The sequence below is a fragment of the Crinia signifera genome, chromosome 3, assembly GCF_055691185.1.
Source record: "Crinia signifera chromosome 3, ASM5569118v1, whole genome shotgun sequence".
Classification (NCBI taxonomy): Eukaryota; Metazoa; Chordata; class Amphibia; order Anura; family Myobatrachidae; genus Crinia; species Crinia signifera.
Genome location: NC_139219.1, coordinates 112,729,542 through 112,750,072, shown reverse-complemented (window position 1 = coordinate 112,750,072; position 20,531 = coordinate 112,729,542).

Here is a 20,531-nt window from a genome sequence, read left to right as displayed (position 1 = left end):
GTAGAAGACTATTGCATGATGGTCCCAGCAAAAGTTATAAAATAGAACACTGTTGACTGACAGCACATAAACCAATCAGAATGGCTTATTTTGAATGACAATTGCATCAACCAATCAGATGGTCTTAATTCTAAACTAATTTGCATAAGGGCTTTATTTGCTCTCCATAACTTACTGAGGTCCTTCCTAACCCTAGTTTAATTGAAAACCTACAAAACCAGCCACAGATAGTTGATAACAAGAGCATTCTTGACCAATTGTCTTGCTGGTTGAAGACTAATGCATGATAGTCCCAGCAAAAGTTGTAAAATAGAGAACTGTTGACTCACAGTACATAAACCAATCAGAATGGTGTATTTTGAATGACAATTGCATCAACCAATCAGATGGTCTTAATTCTAAACTAATTTGCATAAGGGCTTTATTTGTTCTCCATAACTTACTGAGGTCCTTCCTAACCCTAGTTTAATTCAAAACCTACAAAACCAGCCACAGATAGTTGATAACAAGAGCATTCTTGACCAATTGTCTTGCTGGTTGAAGACTAATGCATGATAGTCCCAGCAAAATTTGTAAAATAGAGAACTGTTGACTGACAGTACATAAACCAATCAGAATGGTGTATTTTGAATGACAATTGCATCAACCAATCAGATGGTCTCAATTCTAAACTAATTTGCATAGGGGCTTTATTTGCTCTCCATTACTTACTGAGGTCCTTTCTAACCCTAGTTTAATTGAAAACCTTTAAAACCAGCCACAGATAGTTGATAACAAGAGCATTCTTGACCAATTGTCTTGCTGGTTGAAGGCTATTGCGTGATGGTGCCAGCAAAAGTTGTAAAATAGAAAACTGTGGACTACATTCTTGACCAATTGTCTTGCTGGTTGAAGACTATTGCATGATGGTCCCAGCAAAAGTTATAAAATAGAAAACTGTTGACTGACAGCACATAAACCAATCAGAATGGCTTATTTTGAATGACAATTGCATCAACCAATCAGATGGTCTCAATTCTAAACTAATTTGCATAAGGGCTTTATTTGCTCTCCATAACTTACTGAGGTCTTTCCTAACCCTAGTTTAATTGAAAACCTACAAAACCAGCCACAGATAGTTGATAACAAGAGCAAACTTGACCAAATGTCTTGCTGGTTGAAGACTAATGCATGATAGTCCCAGCAAAAGTTGTAAAATAGAGAACTGTTGACTGACAGTACATAAACCAATCAGAATGGCTTATTTTGAATGACAATTGCATCAACCAATCAGATGGTCTTAATTCTAAACTAATTTGCATAAGGACTTTATTTGCTCTCCATAACTTACTGAGGTCCTTCCTAACCCTAGTTTAATTCAAAACCTACAAAACCAGCCACAGATAGTTGATAACAAGAGCATTTTTGACCAATTGTCTTGCTGGTTGAAGACTAATGCATGATAGTCCCAGCAAAAGTTGTAAAATAGAGAACTGTTGACTGACAGTACATAAACCAATCAGAATGGCTTATTTTGAATGACAATTGCATCAACCAATCATATGATCTCAATTCTGAACCAATTTGCATAAGGGCTTTATTTGCTCTTCATAACTTACTGAGGTCCTTCCTCACCCTAGTCTAATTGAACACCTGCAGAACCAGCCACAGATAGTTGATAACAAGAGCATTCTTGACCAATTGTCTTGCTGGTTGAAGGCTATTGCGTGATGGTGCCAGCAAAAGTTGTAAAATAGAAAACTGTGGACTACATTCTTGACCAATTGTCTTGCTGGTTGAAGACTATTGCATGATGGTCCCAGCAAAAGTTATAAAATAGAAAACTGTTGACTGACAGCACATAAACCAATCAGAATGGCTTATTTTGAATGACAATTGCATCAACCAATCAGATGGTCTCAATTCTAAACTAATTTGCATAAGGGCTTTATTTGCTCTCCATAACTTACTGAGGTCTTTCCTAACCCTAGTTTAATTGAAAACCTACAAAACCAGCCACAGATAGTTGATAACAAGAGCAAACTTGACCAAATGTCTTGCTGGTTGAAGACTAATGCATGATAGTCCCAGCAAAAGTTGTAAAATAGAGAACTGTTGACTGACAGTACATAAACCAATCAGAATGGCTTATTTTGAATGACAATTGCATCAACCAATCAGATGGTCTTAATTCTAAACTAATTTGCATAAGGACTTTATTTGCTCTCCATAACTTACTGAGGTCCTTCCTAACCCTAGTTTAATTCAAAACCTACAAAACCAGCCACAGATAGTTGATAACAAGAGCATTCTTGACCAATTGTCTTGCTGGTTGAAGACTAATGCATGATAGTCCCAGCAAAAGTTGTAAAATAGAGAACTGTTGACTGACAGTACATAAACCAATCAGAATGGCTTATTTTGAATGACAATTGCATCAACCAATCAGATTGTCTCAATTCTAAACTAATTTGCATAAGGGCTTTATTTGCTCTCCATAACTTACTGAGGTCCTTCCTAACCCTAGTTTAATTGAAAACCTACAAAACCAGCCACAGATAGTTGATAACAAGAGCATTCTTGACCAATTGTCTTGCTGGTTGAAGGCTATTGCGTGATGGTGCCAGCAAAAGTTGTAAAATAGAAAACTGTTGACTACATTCTTGACCAATTGTCTTGCTGGTTGAAGACTATTGCATGATGGTCCCAGCAAAAGTTATAAAATAGAAAACTGTTGACTGACAGCACATAAACCAATCAGAATGGCTTATTTTGAATGACAATTGCATCAACCAATCAGATGGTCTCAATTCTGAACTAATTTGCATAAGGGCTTTATTTGCTCTTTATAACTTACTGAGGTCCTTCCTCACCCTATTCTAATTGAACAACTGCAGAACCAGCCACAGATAGTTGATAACAAGAACATTAATGACCAATTGTCTTGCTGGTTGAAGACTATTGCATGATGGTCCCAGCAAACGTTGTAAAATAGGAAACTGTTGACTGATGGTACATAAACCAATCAGAATGGCTTATTTTGAATGAAAGTTGCATCAACCAATCAGATGGTCTCAATTCTGAACTAATTTGCATAATGGCTTTATTTGCTCTTCATAACTTACAGAGGTCCTTCCTCACCCTAGTCTAATTGAACACCTGCAGAACCAGCCACAGATAGTTGATAACAAGAACATTCTTGACCAATTGTCTTGCTGGTTGAAGGCTATTGCGTGATGGTGCCAGCAAAAGTTGTAAAATAGAAAACTGTTGACTACATTCTTGACCAATTGTCTTGCTGGTAGAAGACTATTGCATGATGGTCCCAGCAAAAGTTATAAAATAGAAAACTGTTGACTGACAGCACATAAACCAATCAGAATGGCTTATTTTGAATGACAATTGCATCAACCAATCAGATGGTCTCAATTCTAAACTAATTCGCATAAGGGCTTTATTTGCTCTCCATAACTTACTGAGGTCTTTCCTAACCCTAGTTTAATTGAAAACCTACCAAACCAGCCACAGATAGTTGATAACAAGAGCATTCTTGACCAATTGTCTTGCTGGTTGAAGACTAATGCATGATAGTCCCAGCAAAAGTTGTAAAATAGAAAACTGTTGACTGACAGTACATAAACCAATCAGAATGGCTTATTTTGAATGACAGTTGTATCAACCAATCATATGATCTCAATTCTGAACTAATTTGCATAAGGGATTTATTTGCTCTTCATAACCTACTGAGGTCCTTCCTAACCCTAGTTTAATTGAAAACCTACAAAACCAGCCACAGATAGTTGATAACAAGAGCATTCTTGACCAATTGTCTTGCTGGTTGAAGACTAATGCTTGATGGTCCCAGCAAAAGTTGTAAAATAGAGAACTGTTGACTGACAGTACATAAACCAATCAGAATGGCTTATTTTGAATGACAGTTGCATCAACCAATCAGATGGTCTCAATTCTGAACTAATTTGCATAAGGGCTTTATTTGCTCTTTATAACTTACTGAGGTCCTTCCTCACCCTATTCTAATTGAACACCTGCAGAACCAGCCACAGATAGTTGATAACAAGAACATTATTGACCAATTGTCTTGCTGGTTGAAGACTATTGCATGATGGTCCCAGCAAACGTTGTAAAATAGAAAAGTGTTGACTGACAGTATATAAACCAATCAGAATGGCTTATTTTGAATTACAGTTGCATCAACCAATCACATGATCTCAATTCTGAACCAATTTGCATAAAGGCTTTATTTGCTCTTCATAACTTACTGAGGTCCTTCCTCACCCTAGTCTAAATGAACACCTGCAGAACCAGCCACAGATAGTTGATAACAAGAGCATTCTTGACCAATTGTCTTGCTGGTTGAAGACTAATGCATGATAGTCCCAGCAAAAGTTGTAAAATAGAGAACTGTTGACTGACAGTACATAAACCAATCAGAATGGTGTATTTTGAATGACAATTGCATCAACCAATCAGATGGTCTTAATTCTAAACTAATTTGCATAAGGGCTTTATTTGTTCTCCATAACTTACTGAGGTCCTTCCTAACCCTAGTTTAATTGAAAACCTACAAAACCAGCCACAGATAGTTGATAACAAGAGCATTCTTGACCAATTGTCTTGCTGGTTGAAGACTAATGCATGATAGTCCCAGCAAAAGTTGTAAAATAGAGAACTGTTGACTGACAGTACATAAACCAATCAGAATGGTGTATTTTGAATGACAATTGCATCAACCAATCAGATGGTCTCAATTCTAAACTAATTTGCATAGGGGCTTTATTTGCTCTCCATTACTTACTGAGGTCCTTCCTAACCTTAGTTTAATTGAAAACCTATAAAACCAGCCACAGATAGTTGATAACAAGAGCATTCTTGACCAATTGTCTTGCTGGTTGAAGGCTATTGCGTGATGGTGCCAGCAAAAGTTGTAAAATAGAAAACTGTTGACTACATTCTTGACCAATTGTCTTGCTGGTTGAAGACTATTGCATGATGGTCCCAGCAAAAGTTATAAAATAGAAAACTGTTGACTGACAGCACATAAACCAATCAGAATGGCTTATTTTGAATGACAGTTGCATCAACCAATCAGATGGTCTCAATTCTAAACTAATTTGCATAAGGGCATTATTTGCTCTCCATAACTTACTGAGGTCTTTCCTAACCCTAGTTTAATTGAAAACCTACAAAACCAGCCACAGATAGTTGATAACAAGAGCATTCTTGACCAAATGTCTTGCTGGTTGAAGACTAATGCTTGATGGTCCCAGCAAAAGTTGTAAAATAGAGAACTGTTGACTGACAGTACATAAACCAATCAGAATGGCTTATTTTGAATGACAATTGCATCAACCAATCAGATGGTCTTAATTCTAAACTAATTTGCATAAGGACTTTATTTGCTCTCCATAACTTACTGAGGTCCTTCCTAACCCTAGTTTAATTCAAAACCTACAAAACCAGCCACAGATAGTTGATAACAAGAGCATTCTTGACCAATTGTCTTGCTGGTTGAAGACTAATGCTTGATAGTCCCAGCAAAAGTTGTAAAATAGAGAACTGTTGACTGACAGTACATAAACCAATCAGAATGGTGTATTTTTAATGACAATTGCATCAACCAATCAGATGGTCTCAATTCTAAACTAATTTGCATAAGGGCTTTATTTGCTCTCCATAACTTACTGAGGTCCTTCCTAACCCTAGTTGGTACTTCTTTACTTTCACGGCGCCAGCATGGCGCCGCGCGTCAGAGTCCCCTTGCGGGGCTCGCTTCGCTCGCCCACGCTGCGGGCTCGGTGGCTCGCTACGCTCGCCACGCTAATTAAAATCAACTCCATGCCAACATGGAGAGTGGAGGTATGAACTATCCATGTTGGCATGGCGTTAACTTCGTTTTTTTAACTTAGTTTGTGGCGAGCGTAACCCGGAAGTACGCGCGGCGCCATGCTGGCGCCGTGAAAGTAAAGAACTACCCCCTAGTTTAATTGAAAACCTACAAAACCAGCCACAGATAGTTGATAACAAGAGCATTCTTGACCAAATGTCTTGCTGGTTGAAGACTAATGCATGATAGTCCCAGCAAAAGTTGTAAAATAGAGAACTGTTGACTGACAGTACATAAACCAATCAGAATGGCTTATTTTGAATGACAATTGCATCAACCAATCAGATGGTCTTAATTCTAAACTAATTTGCATAAGGGCTTTATTTGCTCTCCATAACTTACTGAGGTCCTTCCTAACCCTAGTTTAATTGAAAACCTACAAAACCAGCCACAGATAGTTGATAACAAGAGCATTCTTGACCAATTGTCTTGCTGGTTTAAGACTAATGCTTGATAGTCCCAGCAAAAGTTGTAAAATAGAGAACTGTTGACTGACAGTACATAAACCAATCAGAATGGTGTATTTTTAATGACAATTGCATCAACCAATCAGATGGTCTCAATTCTAAACTAATTTGCATAAGGGCTTTATTTGCTCTCCATAACTTACTGAGGTCCTTCCTAACCCTAGTTTAATTGAAAACCTACAAAACCAGCCACAAATAGTTGATAACAAGAACATTCTTGACCAATTGTCTTGCTGGTTGAAGGCTATTGCGTGATGGTGCCAGCAAAAGTTGTAAAATAGAAAACTGTTGACTACATTCTTGACCAATTGTCTTGCTGGTAGAAGACTATTGCATGATGGTCCCAGCAAAAGTTATAAAATAGAAAACTGTTGACTGACAGTACATAAACCAATCAGAATGGCTTATTTTGAATGACAATTGCATCAACCAATCAGATGGTCTCAATTCTAAACTAATTTGCATAAGGGCTTTATTTGCTCTCCATAACTTACTGAGGTCTTTCCTAACCCTAGTTTAATTGAACACCTGCAGAACCAGCCACAGATAGTTGATAACAAGAGCATTCTTGACCAATTGTCTTGCTGGTTGAAGACTAATGCATGATAGTCCCAGCAAAAGTTGTAAAATAGAGAACTGTTGACTGACAGTACATAAACCAATCAGAATGGTTTATTTTGAATGTCAATTGCATCAACCAATCAGATGGTCTCAATTCTAAACTAATTTGCATAAGGGCTTTATTTGCTCTCCATAACTTACTGAGGTCTTTTCTAACCCTAGTTTAATTGAACACCTGCAGAACCAGCCACAGATAGTTGATAACAAGAGCATTCTTGACCAATTGTCTTGCTGGTTGAAGACTAATGCATGATAGTCCCAGCAAAAGTTGTAAAATAGAAAACTGTTGACTGACAGTATATAAACCACTCAGAATGGCTTATTTTGAATGACAGTTGCATCAACCAATCAGATGATCTCAATTCTGAACTAATTTGCATAAGGGCTTTATTTGCTCTCCATAACTTACTGAGGTCCTTCCTAACCCTAGTTTAATTGAAAACCTACAAAACCAGCCACAGATAGTTGATAACAAGAGCATTCTTGACCATATGTCTTGCTGGTTGAAGACTAATGCATGATAGTCCAAGCAAAAGTTGTAAAATAGAGAACTGTTGACTGACAGTACATAAACCAATCAGAATGGCTTATTTTGAATGACAATTGCATCAACCAATCAGATGGTCTTAATTCTAAACTAATTTGCATAAGGGCTTTATTTGCTCTCCATAACTTACTGAGGTCCTTCCTAACCCTAGTTTAATTGAAAACCTACAAAACCAGCCACAGATAGTTGATAACAAGAGCATTCTTGACCAATTGTCTTGCTGGTTGAAGACTAATGCATGATAGTCCCAGCAAAAGTTGTAAAATAGAGAACTGTTGACTGACAGTACATAAACCAATCAGAATGGTGTGTTTTGAATGACAATTGCATCAACCAATCAGATGGTCTCAATTCTAAACTAATTTGCATAGGGGCTTTATTTGCTCTCCATAACTTACTGAGGTCCTTCCTAACCCTAGTTTAATTGAAAACCTATAAAACCAGCCACAGATAGTTGATAACAAGAGCATTCTTGACCAATTGTCTTGCTGGTTGAAGGCTATTGCGTGATGGTGCCAGCAAAAGTTGTAAAATAGAAAACTGTTGACTACATTCTTGACCAATTGTCTTGCTGGTAGAAGACTATTGCATGATGGTCCCAGCAAAAGTTATAAAATAGAACACTGTTGACTGACAGCACATAAACCAATCAGAATGGCTTATTTTGAATGACAATTGCATCAACCAATCAGATGGTCTCAATTCTAAACTAATTTGCATAAGGGCTTTATTTGCTCTCCATAACTTACTGAGGTCCTTCCTAACCCTAGTTTAATTGAAAACCTATAAAACCAGCCACAGATAGTTGATAACAAGAGCATTCTTGACCAATTGTCTTGCTGGTTGAAGACTAATGCATGATAGTCCCAGCAAAAGTTGTAAAATAGAAAACTGTTGACTGACAGTATATAAACCAATCAGAATGGCTTATTTTGAATGACAGTTGCATCAACCAATCAGATGATCTCAATTCTGAACTAATTTGCATAAGGGCTTTATTTGCTCTCCATAACTTACTGAGGTCCTTCCTAACCCTAGTTTAATTGAAAACCTACAAAACCAGCCACAGATAGTTGATAACAAGAGCATTCTTGACCAATTGTCTTGCTGGTTGAAGACTAATGCATGATAGTCCCAGCAAAAGTTGTAAAATAGAGAACTGTTGACTGACAGTACATAAACCAATCAGAATGGTGTATTTTGAATGACAATTGCATCAACCAATCAGATGGTCTCAATTCTAAACTAATTTGCATAGGGGCTTTATTTGCTCTCCATAACTTACTGAGGTCCTTCCTAACCCTAGTTTAATTGAAAACCTATAAAACCAGCCACAGATAGTTGATAACAATAGCATTCTTGACCAATTGTCTTGCTGGTTGAAGACTAATGCATGATAGTCCCAGCAAAAGTTGTAAAATAGAGAACTGTTGACTGACAGTACATAAACCAATCAGAATGGTGTATTTTTAATGACAATTGCATCAACCAATCAGATGGTCTCAATTCTAAACTAATTTGCATAAGGGCTTTATTTGCTCTCCATAACTTACTGAGGTCCTTCCTAACCCTAGTTTAATTGAAAACCTACAAAACCAGCCACAAATAGTTGATAACAAGAACATTCTTGACCAATTGTCTTGCTGGTTGAAGGCTATTGCGTGATGGTGCCAGCAAAAGTTGTAAAATAGAAAACTGTTGACTACATTCTTGACCAATTGTCTTGCTGGTAGAAGACTATTGCATGATGGTCCCAGCAAAAGTTATAAAATAGAAAACTGTTGACTGACAGCACATAAACCAATCAGAATGGCTTATTTTGAATGACAATTGCATCAACCAATCAGATGGTCTCAATTCTAAACTAATTTGCATAAGGGCTTTATTTGCTCTCCATAACTTACTGAGGTCTTTCCTAACCCTAGTTTAATTGAACACCTGCAGAACCAGCCACAGATAGTTGATAACAAGAGCATTCTTGACCAATTGTCTTGCTGGTTGAAGACTAATGCATGATAGTCCCAGCAAAAGTTGTAAAATAGAGAACTGTTGACTGACAGTACATAAACCAATCAGAATGGTTTATTTTGAATGTCAATTGCATCAACCAATCAGATGGTCTCAATTCTAAACTAATTTGCATAAGGGCTTTATTTGCTCTCCATAACTTACTGAGGTCTTTTCTAACCCTAGTTTAATTGAACACCTGCAGAACCAGCCACAGATAGTTGATAACAAGAGCATTCTTGACCAATTGTCTTGCTGGTTGAAGACTAATGCATGATAGTCCCAGCAAAAGTTGTAAAATAGAAAACTGTTGACTGACAGTATATAAACCACTCAGAATGGCTTATTTTGAATGACAGTTGCATCAACCAATCAGATGATCTCAATTCTGAACTAATTTGCATAAGGGCTTTATTTGCTCTCCATAACTTACTGAGGTCCTTCCTAACCCTAGTTTAATTGAAAACCTACAAAACCAGCCACAGATAGTTGATAACAAGAGCATTCTTGACCAAATGTCTTGCTGGTTGAAGACTAATGCATGATAGTCCCAGCAAAAGTTGTAAAATAGAGAACTGTTGACTGACAGTACATAAACCAATCAGAATGGCTTATTTTGAATGACAATTGCATCAACCAATCAGATGGTCTTAATTCTAAACTAATTTGCATAAGGGCTTTATTTGCTCTCCATAACTTACTGAGGTCCTTCCTAACCCTAGTTTAATTGAAAACCTACAAAACCAGCCACAGATAGTTGATAACAAGAGCATTCTTGACCAATTGTCTTGCTGGTTGAAGACTAATGCATGATAGTCCCAGCAAAAGTTGTAAAATAGAGAACTGTTGACTGACAGTACATAAACCAATCAGAATGGTGTGTTTTGAATGACAATTGCATCAACCAATCAGATGGTCTCAATTCTAAACTAATTTGCATAGGGGCTTTATTTGCTCTCCATAACTTACTGAGGTCCTTCCTAACCCTAGTTTAATTGAAAACCTATAAAACCAGCCACAGATAGTTGATAACAAGAGCATTCTTGACCAATTGTCTTGCTGGTTGAAGGCTATTGCGTGATGGTGCCAGCAAAAGTTGTAAAATAGAAAACTGTTGACTACATTCTTGACCAATTGTCTTGCTGGTAGAAGACTATTGCATGATGGTCCCAGCAAAAGTTATAAAATAGAAAACTGTTGACTGACAGCACATAAACCAATCAGAATGGCTTATTTTGAATGACAATTGCATCAACCAATCAGATGGTCTCAATTCTAAACTAATTTGCATAAGGGCTTTATTTGCTCTCCATAACTTACTGAGGTCCTTCCTAACCCTAGTTTAATTGAAAACCTATAAAACCAGCCACAGATAGTTGATAACAAGAGCATTCTTGACCAATTGTCTTGCTGGTTGAAGACTAATGCATGATAGTCCCAGCAAAAGTTGTAAAATAGAAAACTGTTGACTGACAGTATATAAACCAATCAGAATGGCTTATTTTGAATGACAGTTGCATCAACCAATCAGATGATCTCAATTCTGAACTAATTTGCATAAGGGCTTTATTTGCTCTCCATAACTTACTGAGGTCCTTCCTAACCCTAGTTTAATTGAAAACCTACAAAACCAGCCACAGATAGTTGATAACAAGAGCATTCTTGACCAATTGTCTTGCTGGTTGAAGACTAATGCATGATAGTCCCAGCAAAAGTTGTAAAATAGAGAACTGTTGACTGACAGTACATAAACCAATCAGAATGGTGTATTTTGAATGACAATTGCATCAACCAATCAGATGGTCTCAATTCTAAACTAATTTGCATAGGGGCTTTATTTGCTCTCCATAACTTACTGAGGTCCTTCCTAACCCTAGTTTAATTGAAAACCTATAAAACCAGCCACAGATAGTTGATAACAATAGCATTCTTGACCAATTGTCTTGCTGGTTGAAGACTAATGCATGATAGTCCCAGCAAAAGTTGTAAAATAGAGAACTGTTGACTGATAGTACATAAACCAATCAGAATGGTGTATTTTGAATGACAATTGCATCAACCAATCAGATGGTCTCAATTCTAAACTAATTTGCATAAGGGCTTTATTTGCTCTCCATAACTTACTGAGGTCTTTCCTAACCCTAGTTTAATTGAAAACCTACAAAACCAGCCACAGATAGTTGATAACAAGAGCATTCTTGACCAATTGTCTTGCTGGTTGAAGACTAATGCATGATAGTCCAAGCAAAAGTTGTAAAATAGAAAACTGTTGACTGACAGTATATAAACCAATCAGAATGGCTTATTTTGAATGACAATTGCATCAACCAATCAGATGGTCTCAATTCTGAACTAATTTGCATAAGGGCTATATTTGCTCTCCATAACTTACTGAGGTCCTTTCTAACCCTAGTTTAATTGAAAACCTACAAAACCAGCCACAGATAGTTGATAACAAGAGCATTCTTGACCAATTGTCTTGCTGGTTGAAGACTAATGCTTGATAGTCCCAGCAAAAGTTGTAAAATAGAGTACTGTTGACTGACAGTACATAAACTAATCAGAATGGCTTATTTTAAATGACAGTTGCATCAACCAATCAGATGGTCTCAATTCTGAACTAATTTGCATAAGGGCTTTATTTGCTCTTTATAACTTACTGAGGTCCTTCCTCACCCTATTCTAATTGAACAACTGCAGAACCAGCCACAGATAGTTGATAACAAGAACATTATTGACCAATTGTCTTGCTGGTTGAAGACTATTGCATGATGGTCCCAGCAAACGTTGTAAAATAGGAAACTGTTGACTGATGGTACATAAACCAATCAGAATGGCTTATTTTGAATGACAGTTGCATCAACCAATCAGATGGTCTCAATTCTGAACTAATTTGCATAATGACTTTATTTGCTCTTCATTACTTACTGAGGTCCTTCCTCACCCTAGTCTAATTGAACACCTGCAGAACCAGCCACAGATAGTTGATAACAAGAACATTCTTGACCAATTGTCTTGCTGGTAGAAGACTATTGCATGATTGTCCCAGCAAAAGTTATAAAATAGAAAACTGTTGACTGACAGCACATAAACCAATCAGAATGGCTTATTTTGAATGACAATTGCATCAACCAATCAGATGGTCTCAATTCTAAACTAATTTGCATAAGGGCTTTATTTGCTCTCCATAACTTACTGAGGTCTTTCCTAACCCTAGTTTAATTGAAAACCTACCAAACCAGCCACAGATAGTTGATAACAAGAGCATTCTTGACCAATTGTCTTGCTGGTTGAAGACTAATAAATGATAGTCCCAGCAAAAGTTGTAAAATAGAGAACTGTTGACTGACAGTACATAAACCAATCAGAATGGCTTATTTTGAATGACAATTGCATCAACCAATCAGATGGTCTCAATTCTAAACTAATTTGCATAAGGGCTTTATTTGCTCTCCATAACTTACTGAGGTCTTTCCTAACCCTAGTTTAATTGAACACCTGCAGAACCAGCCACAGATAGTTGATAACAAGAGCATTCTTGACCAATTGTCTTGCTGGTTGAAGACTAATGAATGATAGTCCTAGCAAAAGTTGTAAAATAGAGAACTGTTGACTGACAGTACATAAACCAATCAGAATGGCTTATTTTGAATGACAGTTGTATCAACCAATCATATGATCTCAATTCTGAACTAATTTGCATAAGGGATTTATTTGCTCTTCATAACCTACTGAGGTCCTTCCTCACCCTAGTCTAATAGAACACCTGCAGAACCAGCCACAGATAGTTGATAACAAGAGCATTCTTGACCAATTGTCTTGCTGGTTGAAAACTAATGCATGATAGTCCCAGAAAAAGTTGTAAAATAGAAAACTGTTGACTGACAGTATATAAACCAATCAGAATGGCTTATTTTGAATGACAGTTGCATCAACCAATCAGATGATCTCAATTCTGAACTAATTTGCATAAGGGCTTTATTTGCTCTCCATAACTTACTGAGGTCCTTCCTAACCCTAGTTTAATTGAAAACCTACAAAACCAGCCACAGATAGTTGATAACAAGAGCATTCTTGACCAATTGTCTTGCTGGTTGAAGACTAATGCTTGATGGTCCCAGCAAAAGTTGTAAAATAGAGAACTGTTGACTGACAGTACATAAACCAATCAGAATGGCTTATTTTGAATGACAGTTGCATCAACCAATCAGATGGTCTCAATTCTGAACTAATTTGCATAAGGGCTTTATTTGCTCTTTATAACTTACTGAGGTCCTTCCTCACCCTATTCTAATTGAACACCTGCAGAACCAGCCACAGATAGTTGATAACAAGAACATTATTGACCAATTGTCTTGCTGGTTGAAGACTATTGCATGATGGTCCCAGCAAACGTTGTAAAATAGAAAAGTGTTGACTGACAGTATATAAACCAATCAGAATGGCTTATTTTGAATTACAGTTGCATCAACCAATCACATGATCTCAATTCTGAACCAATTTGCATAAAGGCTTTATTTGCTCTTCATAACTTACTGAGGTCCTTCCTCACCCTAGTCTAAATGAACACCTGCAGAACCAGCCACAGATAGTTGATAACAAGAGCATTCTTGACCAATTGTCTTGCTGGTTGAAGACTAATGCATGATAGTCCCAGCAAAAGTTGTAAAATAGAGAACTGTTGACTGACAGTACATAAACCAATCAGAATGGTGTATTTTGAATGACAATTGCATCAACCAATCAGATGGTCTTAATTCTAAACTAATTTGCATAAGGGCTTTATTTGTTCTCCATAACTTACTGAGGTCCTTCCTAACCCTAGTTTAATTGAAAACCTACAAAACCAGCCACAGATAGTTGATAACAAGAGCATTCTTGACCAATTGTCTTGCTGGTTGAAGACTAATGCATGATAGTCCCAGCAAAAGTTGTAAAATAGAGAACTGTTGACTGACAGTACATAAACCAATCAGAATGGTGTATTTTGAATGACAATTGCATCAACCAATCAGATGGTCTCAATTCTAAACTAATTTGCATAGGGGCTTTATTTGCTCTCCATTACTTACTGAGGTCCTTCCTAACCTTAGTTTAATTGAAAACCTATAAAACCAGCCACAGATAGTTGATAACAAGAGCATTCTTGACCAATTGTCTTGCTGGTTGAAGGCTATTGCGTGATGGTGCCAGCAAAAGTTGTAAAATAGAAAACTGTTGACTACATTCTTGACCAATTGTCTTGCTGGTTGAAGACTATTGCATGATGGTCCCAGCAAAAGTTATAAAATAGAAAACTGTTGACTGACAGCACATAAACCAATCAGAATGGCTTATTTTGAATGACAGTTGCATCAACCAATCAGATGGTCTCAATTCTAAACTAATTTGCATAAGGGCATTATTTGCTCTCCATAACTTACTGAGGTCTTTCCTAACCCTAGTTTAATTGAAAACCTACAAAACCAGCCACAGATAGTTGATAACAAGAGCATTCTTGACCAAATGTCTTGCTGGTTGAAGACTAATGCTTGATGGTCCCAGCAAAAGTTGTAAAATAGAGAACTGTTGACTGACAGTACATAAACCAATCAGAATGGCTTATTTTGAATGACAATTGCATCAACCAATCAGATGGTCTTAATTCTAAACTAATTTGCATAAGGACTTTATTTGCTCTCCATAACTTACTGAGGTCCTTCCTAACCCTAGTTTAATTCAAAACCTACAAAACCAGCCACAGATAGTTGATAACAAGAGCATTCTTGACCAATTGTCTTGCTGGTTGAAGACTAATGCTTGATAGTCCCAGCAAAAGTTGTAAAATAGAGAACTGTTGACTGACAGTACATAAACCAATCAGAATGGTGTATTTTTAATGACAATTGCATCAACCAATCAGATGGTCTCAATTCTAAACTAATTTGCATAAGGGCTTTATTTGCTCTCCATAACTTACTGAGGTCCTTCCTAACCCTAGTTTAATTGAAAACCTACAAAACCAGCCACAAATAGTTGATAACAAGAACATTCTTGACCAATTGTCTTGCTGGTTGAAGGCTATTGCGTGATGGTGCCAGCAAAAGTTGTAAAATAGAAAACTGTTGACTACATTCTTGACCAATTGTCTTGCTGGTAGAAGACTATTGCATGATGGTCCCAGCAAAAGTTATAAAATAGAAAACTGTTGACTGACAGTACATAAACCAATCAGAATGGCTTATTTTGAATGACAATTGCATCAACCAATCAGATGGTCTCAATTCTAAACTAATTTGCATAAGGGCTTTATTTGCTCTCCATAACTTACTGAGGTCTTTCCTAACCCTAGTTTAATTGAACACCTGCAGAACCAGCCACAGATAGTTGATAACAAGAGCATTCTTGACCAATTGTCTTGCTGGTTGAAGACTAATGCATGATAGTCCCAGCAAAAGTTGTAAAATAGAGAACTGTTGACTGACAGTACATAAACCAATCAGAATGGTTTATTTTGAATGTCAATTGCATCAACCAATCAGATGGTCTCAATTCTAAACTAATTTGCATAAGGGCTTTATTTGCTCTCCATAACTTACTGAGGTCTTTTCTAACCCTAGTTTAATTGAACACCTGCAGAACCAGCCACAGATAGTTGATAACAAGAGCATTCTTGACCAATTGTCTTGCTGGTTGAAGACTAATGCATGATAGTCCCAGCAAAAGTTGTAAAATAGAAAACTGTTGACTGACAGTATATAAACCACTCAGAATGGCTTATTTTGAATGACAGTTGCATCAACCAATCAGATGATCTCAATTCTGAACTAATTTGCATAAGGGCTTTATTTGCTCTCCATAACTTACTGAGGTCCTTCCTAACCCTAGTTTAATTGAAAACCTACAAAACCAGCCACAGATAGTTGATAACAAGAGCATTCTTGACCATATGTCTTGCTGGTTGAAGACTAATGCATGATAGTCCAAGCAAAAGTTGTAAAATAGAGAACTGTTGACTGACAGTACATAAACCAATCAGAATGGCTTATTTTGAATGACAATTGCATCAACCAATCAGATGGTCTTAATTCTAAACTAATTTGCATAAGGGCTTTATTTGCTCTCCATAACTTACTGAGGTCCTTCCTAACCCTAGTTTAATTGAAAACCTACAAAACCAGCCACAGATAGTTGATAACAAGAGCATTCTTGACCAATTGTCTTGCTGGTTGAAGACTAATGCATGATAGTCCCAGCAAAAGTTGTAAAATAGAGAACTGTTGACTGACAGTACATAAACCAATCAGAATGGTGTGTTTTGAATGACAATTGCATCAACCAATCAGATGGTCTCAATTCTAAACTAATTTGCATAGGGGCTTTATTTGCTCTCCATAACTTACTGAGGTCCTTCCTAACCCTAGTTTAATTGAAAACCTATAAAACCAGCCACAGATAGTTGATAACAAGAGCATTCTTGACCAATTGTCTTGCTGGTTGAAGGCTATTGCGTGATGGTGCCAGCAAAAGTTGTAAAATAGAAAACTGTTGACTACATTCTTGACCAATTGTCTTGCTGGTAGAAGACTATTGCATGATGGTCCCAGCAAAAGTTATAAAATAGAAAACTGTTGACTGACAGCACATAAACCAATCAGAATGGCTTATTTTGAATGACAATTGCATCAACCAATCAGATGGTCTCAATTCTAAACTAATTTGCATAAGGGCTTTATTTGCTCTCCATAACTTACTGAGGTCCTTCCTAACCCTAGTTTAATTGAAAACCTATAAAACCAGCCACAGATAGTTGATAACAAGAGCATTCTTGACCAATTGTCTTGCTGGTTGAAGACTAATGCATGATAGTCCCAGCAAAAGTTGTAAAATAGAAAACTGTTGACTGACAGTATATAAACCAATCAGAATGGCTTATTTTGAATGACAGTTGCATCAACCAATCAGATGATCTCAATTCTGAACTAATTTGCATAAGGGCTTTATTTGCTCTCCATAACTTACTGAGGTCCTTCCTAACCCTAGTTTAATTGAAAACCTACAAAACCAGCCACAGATAGTTGATAACAAGAGCATTCTTGACCAATTGTCTTGCTGGTTGAAGACTAATGCATGATAGTCCCAGCAAAAGTTGTAAAATAGAGAACTGTTGACTGACAGTACATAAACCAATCAGAATGGTGTATTTTGAATGACAATTGCATCAACCAATCAGATGGTCTCAATTCTAAACTAATTTGCATAGGGGCTTTATTTGCTCTCCATAACTTACTGAGGTCCTTCCTAACCCTAGTTTAATTGAAAACCTATAAAACCAGCCACAGATAGTTGATAACAATAGCATTCTTGACCAATTGTCTTGCTGGTTGAAGACTAATGCATGATAGTCCCAGCAAAAGTTGTAAAATAGAGAACTGTTGACTGACAGTACATAAACCAATCAGAATGGTGTATTTTTAATGACAATTGCATCAACCAATCAGATGGTCTCAATTCTAAACTAATTTGCATAAGGGCTTTATTTGCTCTCCATAACTTACTGAGGTCCTTCCTAACCCTAGTTTAATTGAAAACCTACAAAACCAGCCACAAATAGTTGATAACAAGAACATTCTTGACCAATTGTCTTGCTGGTTGAAGGCTATTGCGTGATGGTGCCAGCAAAAGTTGTAAAATAGAAAACTGTTGACTACATTCTTGACCAATTGTCTTGCTGGTAGAAGACTATTGCATGATGGTCCCAGCAAAAGTTATAAAATAGAAAACTGTTGACTGACAGCACATAAACCAATCAGAATGGCTTATTTTGAATGACAATTGCATCAACCAATCAGATGGTCTCAATTCTAAACTAATTTGCATAGGGGCTTTATTTGCTCTCCATAACTTACTGAGGTCCTTCCTAACCCTAGTTTAATTGAAAACCTATAAAACCAGCCACAGATAGTTGATAACAATAGCATTCTTGACCAATTGTCTTGCTGGTTGAAGACTAATGCATGATAGTCCCAGCAAAAGTTGTAAAATAGAGAACTGTTGACTGACAGTACATAAACCAATCAGAATGGTGTATTTTTAATGACAATTGCATCAACCAATCAGATGGTCTCAATTCTAAACTAATTTGCATAAGGGCTTTATTTGCTCTCCATAACTTACTGAGGTCTTTCCTAACCCTAGTTTAATTGAACACCTGCAGAACCAGCCACAGATAGTTGATAACAAGAGCATTCTTGACCAATTGTCTTGCTGGTTGAAGACTAATGCATGATAGTCCCAGCAAAAGTTGTAAAATAGAGAACTGTTGACTGACAGTACATAAACCAATCAGAATGGTTTATTTTGAATGTCAATTGCATCAACCAATCAGATGGTCTCAATTCTAAACTAATTTGCATAAGGGCTTTATTTGCTCTCCATAACTTACTGAGGTCTTTTCTAACCCTAGTTTAATTGAACACCTGCAGAACCAGCCACAGATAGTTGATAACAAGAGCATTCTTGACCAATTGTCTTGCTGGTTGAAGACTAATGCATGATAGTCCCAGCAAAAGTTGTAAAATAGAAAACTGTTGACTGACAGTATATAAACCACTCAGAATGGCTTATTTTGAATGACAGTTGCATCAACCAATCATATGATCTCAATTCTGAACTAATTTGCATAAGGGCTTTATTTGCTCTCCATAACTTACTGAGGTCCTTCCTAACCCTAGTTTAATTGAAAACCTACAAAACCAGCCACAGATAGTTGATAACAAGAGCATTCTTGACCAAATGTCTTGCTGGTTGAAGACTAATGCATGATAGTCCCAGCAAAAGTTGTAAAATAGAGAACTGTTGACTGACAGTACATAAACCAATCAGAATGGCTTATTTTGAATGACAATTGCATCAACCAATCAGATGGTCTTAATTCTAAACTAATTTGCATAAGGGCTTTATTTGCTCTCCATAACTTACTGAGGTCCTTCCTAACCCTAGTTTAATTGAAAACCTACAAAACCAGCCACAGATAGTTGATAACAAGAGCATTGTTGACCAATTGTCTTGCTGGTTGAAGACTAATGCATGATAGTCCCAGCAAAAGTTGTAAAATAGAGAACTGTTGACTGACAGTACATAAACCAATCAGAATGGTGTGTTTTGAATGACAATTGCATCAACCAATCAGATGGTCTCAATTCTAAACTAATTTGCATAGGGGCTTTATTTGCTCTCCATAACTTACTGAGGTCCTTCCTAACCCTAGTTTAATTGAAAACCTATAAAACCAGCCACAGATAGTTGATAACAAGAGCATTCTTGACCAATTGTCTTGCTGGTTGAAGGCTATTGCGTGATGGTGCCAGCAAAAGTTGTAAAATAGAAAACTGTTGACTACATTCTTGACCAATTGTCTTGCTGGTAGAAGACTATTGCATGATGGTCCCAGCAAAAGTTATAAAATAGAAAACTGTTGACTGACAGCACATAAACCAATCAGAATGGCTTATTTTGAATGACAATTGCATCAACCAATCAGATGGTCTCAATTCTAAACTAATTTGCATAAGGGCTTTATTTGCTCTCCATAACTTACTGAGGTCCTTCCTAACCCTAGTTTAATTGAAAACCTATAAAACCAGCCACAGATAGTTGATAACAAGAGCATTCTTGACCAATTGTCTTGCTGGTTGAAGACTAATGCATGATAGTCCCAGCAAAAGTTGTAAAATAGAAAACTGTTGACTGACAGTATATAAACCAATCAGAATGGCTTATTTTGAATGACAGTTGCATCAACCAATCAGATGATCTCAATTCTGAACTAATTTGCATAAGGGCTTTATTTGCTCTCCATAACTTACTGAGGTCCTTCCTAACCCTAGTTTAATTGAAAACCTACAAAACCAGCCACAGATAGTTGATAACAAGAGCATTCTTGACCAATTGTCTTGCTGGTTGAAGACTAATGCATGATAGTCCCAGCAAAAGTTGTAAAATAGAGAACTGTTGACTGACAGTA